The sequence below is a fragment of the Tenrec ecaudatus genome, chromosome 11, assembly GCF_050624435.1.
Source record: "Tenrec ecaudatus isolate mTenEca1 chromosome 11, mTenEca1.hap1, whole genome shotgun sequence".
Lineage (NCBI taxonomy): Eukaryota > Metazoa > Chordata > Mammalia > Afrosoricida > Tenrecidae > Tenrec > Tenrec ecaudatus.
Window position 1 is genome coordinate 130,092,453 of NC_134540.1, and position 14,456 is coordinate 130,106,908.

Consider the following 14,456-nt stretch of genomic DNA (forward strand, 5'->3'; position numbering starts at 1 on the left):
GGGTATCCCAGAGTCTACTGTGCAGGGGGAATCCCAGTCTACCTGTGCAGGGGGAATCCCACAGTCTACCTAAGCAGGAGGATTTCAGAGTCTACTTGAGCAGGGAGATCTCAGCCAGAGCCAGCTGCAGCCAGGTCTCCCTGGGGCAAGCGTAGCAGCTGAGGATATACAACACAATGGTGAAGCAGTCAAACACCTGCACGCCCCAGGCCGCCTCCAGCTCCTCCTGCAAGGGCTAAGAGGGGAGCATCTGAGGGCACAGTTAGGCACCGAACAAACCTGAGCATGTGGCAACCACCTGGGCAGATGTGCAGCTGGGTGCTCAGCACACCTGTGCAGGGGGGCATGGTTGAGGACATGAACACCTGGCCAAGTACACATCTGAGCAGGGAACTACCCTGGGACATGATACACAACTGAGCAGGCGGCAAACCTAGTCGATGCAAATCTAGGCAGAGAATGCACCTGCACACCTGGGCAGCCATACACACCTGAGTAGGTGACTCACAGGCAGGTATTGGACTTACAGACTTGATCTGGGCTGGGCAGGTATACACACCTGAGTAGGTGACGCACAGGCCGACCATACCTGGGCAGGTGGCCATGGATAAAGTGGGGCTATCCCTCTGTTTGTCCCCGACTTGATCGTCCTGCTGCAGGCTCTGACCCCACCTGTGTCAATGATCACACCTGGTAGCTGTAGGTGCTCGGCCCGGGTGCGTGAGTACCTTTTGTCAGGAGGCATCCTCTCCACATTCAGGAAGATAGACATGACTTCTGGGGATCCGCGGAGCTCCTCTAACGGAAGAGGACGTCACAGGAGTCTGGTGCCCTCACACACCTGCCCTAGAAGTCATTCTGAGGACAGTGGGTGCCTCCGGGGTGCACAGGACAGCCACGCAGTGGGCAGAGGGGGGGGGGTCTGGGGTCTCCTTGAAGGTGTGTGACCCCCACAGCCCTGTCAGGTCAGGCAGATTATTGGCAGTCTGTATGACGGGGTCTGGGTTGGGGGGCTATGCCGCAGGTACGGTGGTCAAGGGATACAAGTGTCTGATGACACCAGGGGCCCTGTATCCAGCATGGCGAGTGGGGCAACAGGTGCCGAGGGAGCGCCTGCCCAGGGGCAGCGGGTGCATGGCAGCAGGTCCCACCTCCACACCTGAGGTTCAGGGCTAAAAGCCCTGGGCTTCTGCAAGGACCGGGCTGCAGCCTATGCCAATATTGGAAGGGCTTGCCATCTGTGGGGTGGACCGGGGCGTTGGATGGGCGGGCAGGTTGGGGAAGAGGGGTCTGCGCCGCCAACCCCCATAGCGCTCCTGTCAGCTGCTCCAAGTTGCCTCGGCCAAAGACCAGCCGGCTGTAGGGCGGCTTCGTGGGCACCACCAGGCTCTCCACCACCGACCAGCAGTCCAGCATGTGCACCAGAGACCGAATCAACCACCGGCCACTATGCTGAGGCCCGTGGAAAATACGGGGTGGGGGTTAAAAACCCCAAGGGCCCCACCCTCTCTTGTTGCCACGCCCAGAAACCCGACCCTCCAAAGCCAGGACATTCGGAGGCAACCCCTCCCCGCCTCCTAACCCCAAGAAGTCTAACGTCGGAGGCCCCGCCCTGAGCATTAGGCCCGCCCATCCCCTCCTTCCGCGTGGGCTTCCACGGGACCCACTGGCTGTCCGGTTGGAGCGGGCACGCGCGCGCGGAGCGTCGACCGGCAGCCATTGCCTCTTCCTCGTCCCCCTTCTCTCCTTCCAAGTCTTCTGGCTCCTGTCCCCGGGCTCCCGCAGGCCGCACAGGGGAATCGTCCTCGGCCCCGCCCCCGCGGCCCCCCGCCCGGAGCCCGGGGCGGGGCTGGGCCGCTGTGAGTCTCGCGAGAGAGCCAGAGCCCACCGTGGAGGGCAGCCCGGAGGGTCATAATTCGCTTCTGCCGCCGCCCCTAGGGGCGGGGCTTCTGCCGAGTCTCCATTGGCCGCACCCAGTCATGTGTTCTCTGAAGCTGAAGCCCAGCCAGGCGGCCCTGATCTAGACGGGGCGGCTCTGTCGATGCTGTCTTCCCTAGGAGCCCAGCTTGGGGTTCCCGACTGGGGGACATCTCAGGATTCCTGGCGGGGCAGCAGTTAAGTGCTCACCCGCTGACTGACCGTCATTTGTTCAAGCCTGCTAACAGTCCCGCTGAAGCAAGACCAGGTGATCACCAGCCTTAGACACTCTGTAGTGTCACGTGGGCTCTCTGTGAGTGGGAAGGGACTCGAGTTCACCTGACCACAAGACGAGCTGTGGCCCCACCCTGGTCCCTTCCAGAGCCCTATTGGCACCGTGGTTAAGCGCTGTAAACGGAAAACAACAGCGGCTTGAACCCAAGGTGGGAGAAAAGACAGGCAGTCTGTTCTCAAGATCCTCGAGCCGGTTCGCCTCAGAGCAACCTGATGTACAAAAGCACAAAACAAGGCATGTCTGCACCATCCTCACCAGCATTAAGTTTGAGCCCGTGGCTGCAGCCGCCAGTCTGCCCATCTCCTGAGGGCCTTCCTCCTTTTCCTTTCTCCTCCACTTTACCAAGCAGAATGTCCTTCTCTAAGGGCTGGTCTCTCCCCACAGCATGTCCAAAGTACGCGAGACCAAGTCTCGCCATCCGATTGGAATCCTAGGCCACACCGTGTGGCAGTTCTCTGTAACAGGGGCCACTGAGTCGGAATGAACTTGGAATATCAGTAAGCCTCAGAAACCCATTCTCCCTTCAGGACGCCTGGGAGGCCCAACATGGGAGATCTAAGGGCAGCTCAGGAAGAGCTTCCCACCACTGGTGCATAGTGTGGAGTCAGCTTTCCCTTTCATGAGTGCCCTAGGCCCGCTTCGAACTCGGGCCCCACAGAATAACTATGTTCCCTTGAAACTCACTTCTCTATTTGCATGAGGCCAGGTTGACTAGAAAAACAAGTCCAGTGACAGTGTGAGAGAGTTTTATATCAAGAACCAATTATGCATCTATAAAACATCCCAGCCCAGATCAAGTCCGTAAGTCCAATACTAGTAAATAATTAGCTCTTCAGACTCATGTAGCCACATGTAATGATGCAGAATGCAGGAAGATCACAGGTCAGCCAGCGCAGAATCTTGTGGACCCAATAGCGGTGGACACATCTCCAGGGCTCCCGGAGGTCTTCTGGCTCATCAACAAGAAGGTGTGTGGGAAGCCGCAGCTCTCGCCGCCATTACAAGATGGCGCCGGGCAGTCAGGGCGGTGGCCCATTAAGTGGTAAACAACCACTTAAGGCATGCACACTGCTTAGATGACGTAGTCACAACTCCACCTGGAGTATGCAAACGAGGGTTCTGGCGAACGCACCAATCAATGCATGGCACGTCCCCGTAGAGCGTATATAAGCAGCAGTAGTTTGGGGCTTGGGGGTCTTTTCCGCATCTGCAAATCGAACCCGTAATAAAACGCCTGTGGAAGAATCCTGTTGTGGCGCGTCCTTCTTGCTGGCGAGACCTGGTGCACGACAAGTGGTGCCGAAACCAGAAAACTCACCACCACCTAAGGCACGAGCGGAGACCCCCTGTTACCAGGGAGGATTCAGAACCACACGGCGTGGGTTGTAGAGGTAAGTTCTGAGAGACATGAGCCTGAACGATTGCTAAAGCCGCGAACTGGTGTATGCGCTCTAATACTTCCGCTTTCAGTTTCAACGGCGGACAGCCTACCGCTTAATATGGGGAACGCAGCAATAAAGACCATGGTTACAGCGCTTGATGCTTTATTAAGGATGCTAATAAAAGCATGTATTGAGGCTAAAGAATGTAGAACAGTTATAACGCCATAGAAGTCCAAAGGACTGCAGGCATGGATGAAGGCTTGCAGGGAAGTTGGTGGTCCTTTAAGTAAAGCAGGACTGGCTGCTGCAGTATTGGCGGCCCAAAAAAGAGGCCCCCTAAAATGCTTTCAGTGTGGTAAGGAAGGACACATTAAAAAACATTGCCTTACTGGCACTGCGAGTCAAACTGGGATAGGGACCAAAAGGATACCGGGTGTTTGTTCTCCGTGTGGTAAGGGTAGTCATTGGGCTAATGAGTGCAGATCTGTGAAAGATAGCAAGGGGCGTCCCTTAGAGCAAAATTACCAGGAGCCAAAAAACGGGAAGCGGGGCCCTCGTCCCCAGGCCCCGCAAATGTATGGGGCAATCCAAGTAGGACGGCCTCTTCCCACTAGGGAGGCCATTCCCAAAAGGGCCACTGCGGGATCCGCAGGGGTGGACCTCAGTGCCACCACCAGAGCAGTACTAACGCCATAGCAGGGATGCCAACCCATCCCTACGGCTTTTTATGGTCCCCTTCCAGAAGGCACTGTGGGCTTGCTGCTTGGCAGGTCCTCCACCACCTTAAAAGGCTTAATTGTGCACCCAGGAGTCATTGATCAGGATTTTACAGGACAAGTAAAAGCAATGTGCTCCGCCACACGGGGAATATATGCCATCTCACCTGGAGACCGTATAGCGCAGCTCTTGGTATTGCCTAGCGAGCATGCACTGTTCCCAAGTACCAAAATTAGTAGGGAAAAATGAGCTTTGGATCCTCAGGAGAAGCTGGGGCTTTCTTTTCGGTACAGTTAGATCAACGCCCAAATGTCACTCATGGGCCCTGTGCAGAGAGGCCTCCCATTGCTATCTGCAATGCCTAAAGGCTGGACTGTCATTATAATAGCTCGATTAATGTCTGGAATACTGCTAGTGAACCAAAGAGTTGATTTATTACAACAACAAGTAGATACTCTTACGAGCATGGTGCAATTAAGTTGTGTTTCTTCTACACCTAATTTGTGCATAACACCTTTAAAATTTTTGAATGAGTCTTCTTTTAGCAGCAAGAATATATCCCAGTACCTTACCAGACGATGGACAGCTGAGCTAGAAGAACTTCAAGAACAACTTCGGACTCAAATTACAACCCTTAATGGCACACAAATGAAACCCATAACTGTTGGAGATTTTACATCTTTGCTTTCTACTGCCTTTTCCTACTTTAAAGAGTGGGTGGGGGTATTTACATTTGCTGCAATTATATGCTGCGGAGGAGTGTTGTTGCTATGGTTGCTCTGCAAGCTTAAGGCCCAGCAAAAACGTGACAAAGTCATCATTACGCAGGCATTATTAGCGATTGAGTGCGGTGGTTCCCATGATCTTTGGCTTTCTTTGTTAAAAGAAAATTAACCCCCATAAGTTGTCAGCTCTTGCACCCCAAGGGAATTGTCCCATTGCACTGGGAAGAGTGACAGAAATTGGATCTTGGTCAGCCCTTTCACCATGTGGAGCTTTGCTCATTGCATGCATTAGGGTGACCAGATTTGGGTTTTTATATCCATCTTGATCTCCTGGGGCTGCTGGAGGCTCCGGGATGGATCGATGGACCTTATATCCATCTTGATCTCCTGGAGCTGCTGGAGGCTCCGGGATTGATCGATGGATTAGGCCTAAAATATATAAGAAAGGAGGAGATGTGGGAAGCCGCAGCTCTCGCCGCCATTACAAGATGGCGCCGGGCAGTCAGGGCGGTGGCCCTTTAAGAGGTAAACAACCACTTAAGGCATGCACACTGCTTAGATGACGTAGTCACAACTCCACCTGGAGTATGCAAACGAGGGTTCTGGCGAACGCACCAATCAATGCATGGCACGTCCCCGTAGAGCGTATATAAGCAGCAGTAGTTTGGGGCTTGGGGTTCTTTTCCGCATCTGCAAATCGAACCCGTAATAAAACGCCTGTGGAAGAATCCTGTTGTGGCGCGTCCTTCATGCTGGCGAGACCTGGCGCACGACAAAGGTGGAGGGAGAGATAGAGGGGAAGTTCCTGGGACCCTCCCTATGAGGAGGCCACACCAACAAGGAAGCGCCTTCAGGCTGAGATTTGATTGACAGGTAGACTCCACCCCTATCCTTCAAGTTCACAAGGAATTCTGTAATGCCCACATCACTCACCAGAATAAAGACTCATTTGTTTACGCTGATACATAAATAACCGTTTATATTAATGCACTGCACTGATCCTGGAGAACACAGAGATGTGTAGGGCCTGGCTGATGTGACTGTCATATGGGGTTACCAGAGAAATAGGAGCAATCTGTCTAGTCTTCAGGAACTTCAAATCCCTGAAGGAAAGAGAGTGGTTGTGTGTGTGTGTGTGTGTGTGTGTGTGTGTGTGTGTGTGTGTAGTACTAGGGCCACCTGGTCAAGTTTCAGGAGTGCCTTGAACCACGCTTTAGTCAATGCAATCATGCAGCCACAGCAGCAGCAGAACCACCACCACCTCTGTCACCCAGTCTGCCCGCCCCAAACCTAGTAACTCACCACCCCTGGGTGCCCTCTGTTTGAAGCAGATCAATCCCATCAAACAGACAGAAGCATAGCATTGTCTTTGTCACACTTAGGTTTTATTATTCACTGCCATCGTATATATGGGGATATGGCGCTGAAGGTTCAAACATACACCCTCCCTTCGAACCCTCCTCTCGCTGCGCAGGCCCTCTTCCTTTGTGAAGAGAGGTGATGGATGGATGGATGGATGGAAGGATGGATGAGAGAGATAGAGAGACAGAGAAACTTCGCGCAGGAGGGCCTTCTCTAGGCTCTCAGAGTACCTGGGAGTAGGAGGGAGCGGTGGCCGGTCCCACGTGTGCGCCATAGCGCACGCGCGCATGGCCTAAGGGTCTACCTGACGGGACTCCCAGTGATTCCCCCTGGCGGCGACAGGATCTCTTCTAGGCAGTTGCTGGTCCACCCACTTCTCGCATCCCGGGGCGGCCGGGGTTCCCGGCCTTGCCCAGAACCCCGGGCCATCCCTCGACTTTTTCCTTCTCTTCTTTCCCTCCTCCCTCTCCGCCGCCCTGGTCGACCCCCGCCCAGCCAGGGACAGGGAGACAGGCGCGCCCGCGCGCGCCTCTTACTGGGCAGGGAGGAAGAGACGGCATGCGCCCAGCTGGCCCCCACGCCTCCGCCGCGCGCAGCGCCACGCACAGCGCAGACAGACAACCCTCAACACGGCAGACTGGGCCAGGGACGCACAGCGGTCCCGGGACGCACACCGGGCCACCAGGCGGAGCGAGCGGGCGACAAGGGTCCAACCTCCCCTCTCCCCGCCCTCGCGCCCCGAACGCCCGACACAAAAACCTTGTGTCAAGGGCTGACTTTCACAATGAGATCACAGCACTCTCACTCTCACTTCCTACCTACTTATGCCATACCTCACCTCTACACCGCACTCTCACTCTCACTTCCTACCTATCTACCTATGCCCTACCTCACCTCCCCACCTCACTCCCACTCTCACTCACTCTCACTTCCTCCCTACACCCTAACTCCCACCACTACCTACCTACCTACCCCCCTATTACCTGCCCTAACTCCCCCCACTACCTCCCCTATCCCCTCCACCCTACCACATACAAAACGCAAAGTAATGTAACAGCTAATTTAGTCCCCCAGACGTGGAGGGGGAAGGGGGGAACAACGCGGCTCAGCTTGAATCACTTTCATGAAACAGTTAGTAGTAGCCGGGAAATCCTTCATCTTGCAAGGGCTGCTCCGTCCAAGGTCAAGGAAGCAGACAGCAGAGTCTTCCAGAGAGCGATGCACTTGGTCCAGCCGGAGGCAGCAGGCAGCCAGATGGGTCCCCCACGCTTAGACAGATCACCAGATCCGACCATCCCAAGCTCAAGCGAAGTGTACTATCGCACCAGCGGTATGGCAATGCACATCTGAAAGAGGGGTGGGGGGGAACCTCAAGCTTTAGCGGCAGGATCCATGGGTCGAGTGCCCTGGCCCCACACACAGGTTGTAGACATTAGCTCACAATTGGAGTCACACGGTGGGGTGACACCGCAAGAGAGCGAGAGAACTTGGACTTACAGAGTCATTTATCTCTCTACCCACCAGATCAAAACGACGACCTTATTACACCCCAACTGTTCATATAGGCCAGGTTGGCACAGTAAGCCGATCACACAACCCAACATAGCACGCTCGCGCCCCCCACCCCCAAACCCCCGAGGTCCCCTCTCTATCCCTTTCCTATAGGGAAAGGAAAAAACGTCTTTGCAACCTGAGGACTAATCCCCCCTCCCCCTCTTGTGGGCCTCTCAATGAAAACCAAAGCAAACAGCAGAGAAGGTGGCATAGACGCCTCCCGCAAGTCACATCCACCAGGGACTGTTGGACATAAGAGCTTCGCCCCAATCTCTCTGCCTTGGGAACCTAATGAAAACGCCCCGCCCCAGGGGAAACTTCCCCAGGGCCACCTTGACATAATACAGACCTCGTTAATAGGCACCGCTGAACTTTTACCCTGGCCTGTGTCCTCAGAATACACTGACTGTGCTGGCCAGGCGCGTCCTTTGCATCATGCACCACCCCACCCCCATCATAACACCCTTCACAGTTCTCCACTGTCCCAAGAATGTTTCCCCCGGTGGGGGCGGGGGAAAGGACAGCCCCCTACAATGAATCGTGGGCTCAACAGGCTAAATCGTACAGTGGAGAGAGAGATGAAAGTCCTATATAGAATGAGATGGAAATAACAGAGGCAGACACAGCTCAGGGGTAAAGCTTGCTCACTCTCAGCTGCACTTGGTGGTCCGCTAGACTCAACGAGGCAGCCTAACCTTACTCACTCTCGAGTGGGCTCAACCTCTACCACTACCACCCTGATGGGAAGCGAGCGGGCCCTCCCTCCCTCCCTACCTACCTACCTACCTACTTGCCTATGGTGGCATAAACAGTGGTGTCTCTCTGCTCACTCTAGAGGGCTGACTACCCTAAGGGAGAATAACCCAGAACCTACCTTGGGTGAATGACCTTTCAGTGGGATATGCCTGGGGGAGAGACAACTCGGGAGAAAGCTTGGCTTCCCACATTTCCCACCCACCAGGCTGACTTCTGTGGGGGGCCCAAGTTGTGGTCCTTACCCACCTTTAGAAAAGCAGACGCCTTACAGAATAGGAGGGAGGGGCAGCTGTGTTTGAGAAACTTGGACTCTGAACTAGAACTAGAACTCTACAGTCAGGGTTAGATTGCTCGCTCACTCACTCAAACCAGTCGCAGCGTCCTTCCCTGGAACGACAGACCTCCCCAACCCCTTGCTCCAGGTAGCCGCTTGGGTCAGAAAGACCCACACGCTGCCCACGCCGGAAGGCAGACAGCAGCGAGCATGCGAAGATAGATAGATGATAGATAGATAGATAGATAGATAGATAGATAGATAGATAGATAGATAGATAGATTTTTTTTTTAAACGCACGTGCAGGACAAGCCGGATTCTGCAACTTAGCCAGGACCTATTCCTCTGTGGAGAGGTGATGGATGGATGGATGGATGGGTGGATGGATGGATGGATGGATGGTTGGAGAGACAGACACAGACAAACCCCACACAGGAGGGCCTTCCCCTCCCCTTAGGGCTCTCAGAGCCACACATTCATAAGCCATACAACAGACACAGAAAAACAGGATTCCACACCCCTGCTTTTCACCACGCACCAACAAGCAGATGGCGGGAAGAGGGTAGGGGCCTGCAGGCAGAGCGAGAGGAGCGGTCCCATTCGCCATGAATGTCCGTCCCTCGTCTGGCACGGCTAATGTCCAGCTCGGGAGAGCGCAACAGCACCGCATCGATCAGGGGTGTGTTCAAGTCAAGTCACTTGAGGAGAGCAAAAAATTTCTTTTAAAAGGCCCTGTGGGGTGCTGGAAGAGGTCAGGGAAGGAAAAAGGCCCAGTTTCTGCCTCCACCAGACCCGCCCAGGGCCACTGAAGGACAGCCGCCAAAAGGACACAGAGAGTGCCTGGCACTGGAGACTGAGCCCATAGGGCGTGGAAGGCACTCCGCTAAGCGTGGCATGGCTTCCCGGGATGCCTGCAGCGGGCAGAGGGCGCTGGGAGCACAGAAGACCCATCCGGCCAACCTCTCTGTGGGTCTCACCACCCTCAAGGGCACCGGAGGCCAGAGGAGGCACCACAGGGTCAGGACACAGCTGGACTCGCAAGAGCCGGCGCACGGGCCTCAAAGTGGGTGATTCATGAGGGATCAAAGGGACTGCGCCACGGGCCATTGATAACCCAAAGGTGACCCAGGGAACCTACACACGTAGCGTGTCAGCACCTATCTAGTGGCCCAAAATGACCGAGTTCAGCGAAAGAAATAACACGCCAGGAGGTGGGGCGGTGGCGTCTCCCGATGGGGCACACCCACCAAGCACGTTTTAGGCCAAAGGCCGGTCACGTGACCCCATAGCACTCACTTCCGGAGGTCCTGGGACCCTCTGGTCAACCTCCCGAGAATAAAGGGGTGGGGGTGGGGAGGAGAGGGGCAACGTACCCTTGCCCGACGCAGGCGCCGCACACTGGAGGTCCCGCATATCGGCGGGGCTGGCCACTGATGTGGAAGCATGTGTGAGGAACTTAGACATTTTTCTCAGGCTCCACCTGAGGAGCCAGAAAGTGAGTATTTAGGAAACAGTCTGGCTTCACAGTGGGCAGCGCCCATATCCAGCATAAGGACACCGGCTTCCTGGGCTCATTAGGCTCCAAGTTAGGACTTGGACAAATTCTCTTTGGTGGTCTGAGTCTTCACCCTTGGACGGGTGGTCGCTGACGTTCCCTGGAACAGACCACCTGTCTGTTCAGTTGGGTGTGGTCCCCGAAGGCAGGTTCCCAGGAGCCATGGCTGCACAGTGATTACACACGTTGGGCTGCTCACCGTGTCTAAACCACCAGAAGCTTTGCAGGAGAAAGGACTTTCTACACCTGTGAAGAATTTTTCGGAAACTCACCGGAGCAGTTCCCTGAGCATGAATCCGCTAAGGACTGGTCATAGGAACTCACACGTGCATTTTGTAATAATCAACCGCCGCCTCCCACGGGTCCGGCTTCACTAAAGGCGGGTCCAAGCACGTGCAGCGCACGCCAACTCTCGGGGCGACCAAGAGCCACCAGGACCGGTCTGAACCCCAAGTGGGCACTCAGATTCTCAGTAGTCTCCTCTGATGGTTCCAGAGCCAGTTGTGGCTGAGGCTACTGAGTCCAGGTAGGGTTACAGTGAACTTCACGGGTCCCTCCCAAGGGCCGATAGCCATTGGGAGTGCCCGCGGATGAACGCACTGTCCAAGACCGGGGTATGATCGCAGAGGCCACAGCGGCTGAGCGCCCTGTGCTGGTCGACCAAGACTGACGGACACTGACACCGGCAACAGAGGCGGCAGTGAAGCCCGCCAACCTGTAAGGCTGCAGGTACAACCTCGGACCACCTCTCCAGGCCAACGTTCTGTCACTGCCCGGAGGACCCAAGTGACGCCGCCGGCGTCCTGAAACTCTGGGGCCGGCGACACAGGTTGCTCTGGTCCCATGGCGTTGGCGACAGAGCTCTGGAGAGAAAGTGAAAGTTATCGCTAGGTGGCGGACGACAGGCGTGACAGGTGACAAGGAGGATTTGGAAAATAGGAAAAATAAAATGTTTAAGATAAATATTAACTTAAACTAACAAAATTAAAAGAAATATAAGTTACAGGATTATGTAAAAAATATTTACGTGTAAAATTAAATATTCTATTAAGTTGAATATTTAAGCTTACCATTGTTTTACATCAAATTTATTAAAATAAATTACATATAATACTATGAAATAATAAACACAGGAAGTGAAGCCTTTAAACAAATAAAATAAATTAGTAAAATGTGTTTCCATTTCATATATCATTAAATTTAATTTGATATATATAAGAAACTGAAAATAATTGGAGGTTAAACTTTAAATCAATGTTGAAAGACAGTGAAGACATGTAGACAGTGAAATTACTTTGAAATACAATAATACAATATAATTAGAATTATTATAACACAATAGCAATGTATTTAATATATAATTAAATAACAGTAATAAAATTGAGTAAAACTATATTACATTTACCAGAAATACATGAATTGAAAATTAACAAATAGATGTCATTTCCAAACTGGTTGTAAGATTGTGCTGACAACATTTCCGAATCTCCATGATGGTGTTCTTTTAAGAAGTAATGAATGGTATTTATTGTACAACTGTGGTGTGCCTGCTCTGTCTGAGGTCTGGATTGTGCCATCCAGGACCTCTCGCCAGGTGAACCATCTGGGAATCTGGAGGTGAGTGAACTCCATCTCAGCAGGGTTGTTAGTGCAGGGTACGTTGGTACCCCTGGACTGGCAAGAAATCATCCCGTAACTATCCATTGGATCCTCAACTTCCTTATGGGCCTAGCACAAATCCTTCCCAAAATCTAGCACCATGAACTTAACTGCACTCTCAGCCTGAAAAAAAATGACGTCTGATTTAGATGCCTTGACCCAAGACAGCATATACGCTGACAAGTATGCCATCCAGGACAGACATTGACTTTAAATGGCCAAGGGAAGACAGTCTTACCCCTCACTCACCCCGCTCCCTACGCTGTGAGCTCCTTGACAGGCAGAGGACGCTGGCTCACTCTGGGTCCTTGCACCTCCCAGTTTTCCCGTTGCATTTTCTTTTCCTTTTCTTGCCATTCTTCTACTTTGTATTATTTCTTTCTCTGCTTTCCTTTTCTTGATTTTTTTTTCTATTTTCCATTGCCGACTTTCTTTTCTGGGACTGCCTCATCATTTGTTTTTTCCCTTTACTGCTCCTCACTCTGCATTCTACTCCCATCAAGATTACAGTCTTTTTTTTTCTTTCATCCTTTTTTTCCTAACCCTAAAAGGGTTACAGTCTTGGAAACTACCAGGGCAGTTCTACTCTGTCCTACTGGGTTGCTATGAGTCAACCTCCCAGTCTTGTTTTCCTTAGCTCTTTTCTGGTCTGGCAGCAGGAGCTCTGGGTGGAAAAATCTACCTGGATGCCATCTTCCCTCTGTCCTGCTTGCTCTTTTTGAAAGTTACAGTTAATCCACTAATTTTACCGTCTGCAACTGTTCAAGCATACTTTAATCCTAGGTAGGAGATAAGTGAGTTTTTTGTCCTTCAAAGATGAACTGAGAAGCCCACTCAGGGATGCTATAAGGGGAAACATTATCAGTTTCTTGTTAGCCCAACTAGCTGAATAAAAATTCTTCTACATTTCAAGACATTATACTACTGGCTGTCGTTTATTTGAACCCTCAACACTAAAAGTCAAGGGCAGGTTTTCACACTAGAAGAAACATTCGTTGATGGTTACCAGGAATAGGGATGGAAGTCGGGGAGGGGAAGGAATGGACTACAGAGTCAACAAATATTAATTTGGATGAAAAGGAAAGAAATGTACAATAAGAGGACGGTTAGGGAAAATGAAGGTGACAAGGGAAAATATCTGGGAAATTTTCATGAGTGAAAAACAATAGAGACAAATACTCATATACACAATCCCACAATAGTTACTTGGAGAGACATGCAGACTGACTGGCTGTGGCAGGGAAATCAGAATACAATTAAGATACAATTCTGACGGGACTGTTTTCTGATTTTAAACCATGCAGTAGTCTCTTGTTCTTTTAGATTCTTGTATCTTATTTATCTTCTGGAATTTTATTTGGAGTTGTATGCATTCTATTTTTTTTCAAACCATTTTTCCTTCGTAATCGAGGCAACCTGTTTCATGTGTACTTAAGGCATTGGTTACTTAGCCATGGCGCCCCTAGGAGAAAAGTACATGGGAACCCTACTAACTATTTATGTGATCTGTACAAGCAGAAGAATGCTAGAGCAGGTGAACAGCAGTTCAACTCAAATCACCGTAATAGAGAGTCACGATCCCTCAATCAATTCCTAGACTTGAGCCAGATTACAGACCCACAGCCTCTTGAATGAGGGGAAGGTCGGGCCCTTTAAAGAGGGGCCATTGTCAAAGGTGTATACTGTCAGTCTTTCTTCTAGCCTTCCCCAAAGGGACCTGCGGCCCTTCACAAGAGTGATTGCTCACTTCAGGTCAGTGGGGGTTGGGGGGAGGGAGGTGAGGGGGAAAATAATCAAGCTTTATGGGGATTACTGGACACTGGCTCTGAACTGACACTAATTCAAGGACACCCAAAACATTGTGAAGGCCCACCACTCGGAGTGGGGACATACGGATGTCAAGTTATTAACAGAGTTTTACCTCAGGTACCCTTCACAGTGGGACCAGTGGGACCCCAAACACATCCTGTCATTATCTCCCCAGTTCCAGGATGCACCATTGGAATAGACATACTTAGTATGGTAGAGAATCTTATCGATCATCTTCCTGGAGCACAAGGACCTTCTCTTTTCGGTGTCATGGATTAGTCCATGGTTCTAATTTTTAAAACACTATTGAGAGAGGGTGAATAAATGTAGACGGACTATATCTCTCAATACCTGGCATATTCACTGGTACAGAATAAATCCTTATATGACTGAATGCTATTTGCACAAACAATGGGAGTGGTGGTCAGGCAAAACTTACCATAATGTTCAC

At 52.0% G+C, this 14,456-nt stretch overlaps 1 pseudogene; it reads right to left on the bottom strand.

The window, feature by feature from the left end:
• Positions 1-10,395, bottom strand: part of LOC142461059 (putative GTP-binding protein 6) — a 28,316-nt pseudogene extending 17,921 nt beyond the window's left edge.
• Between the last annotated feature and the right edge of the window lie 4,061 nt (positions 10,396-14,456).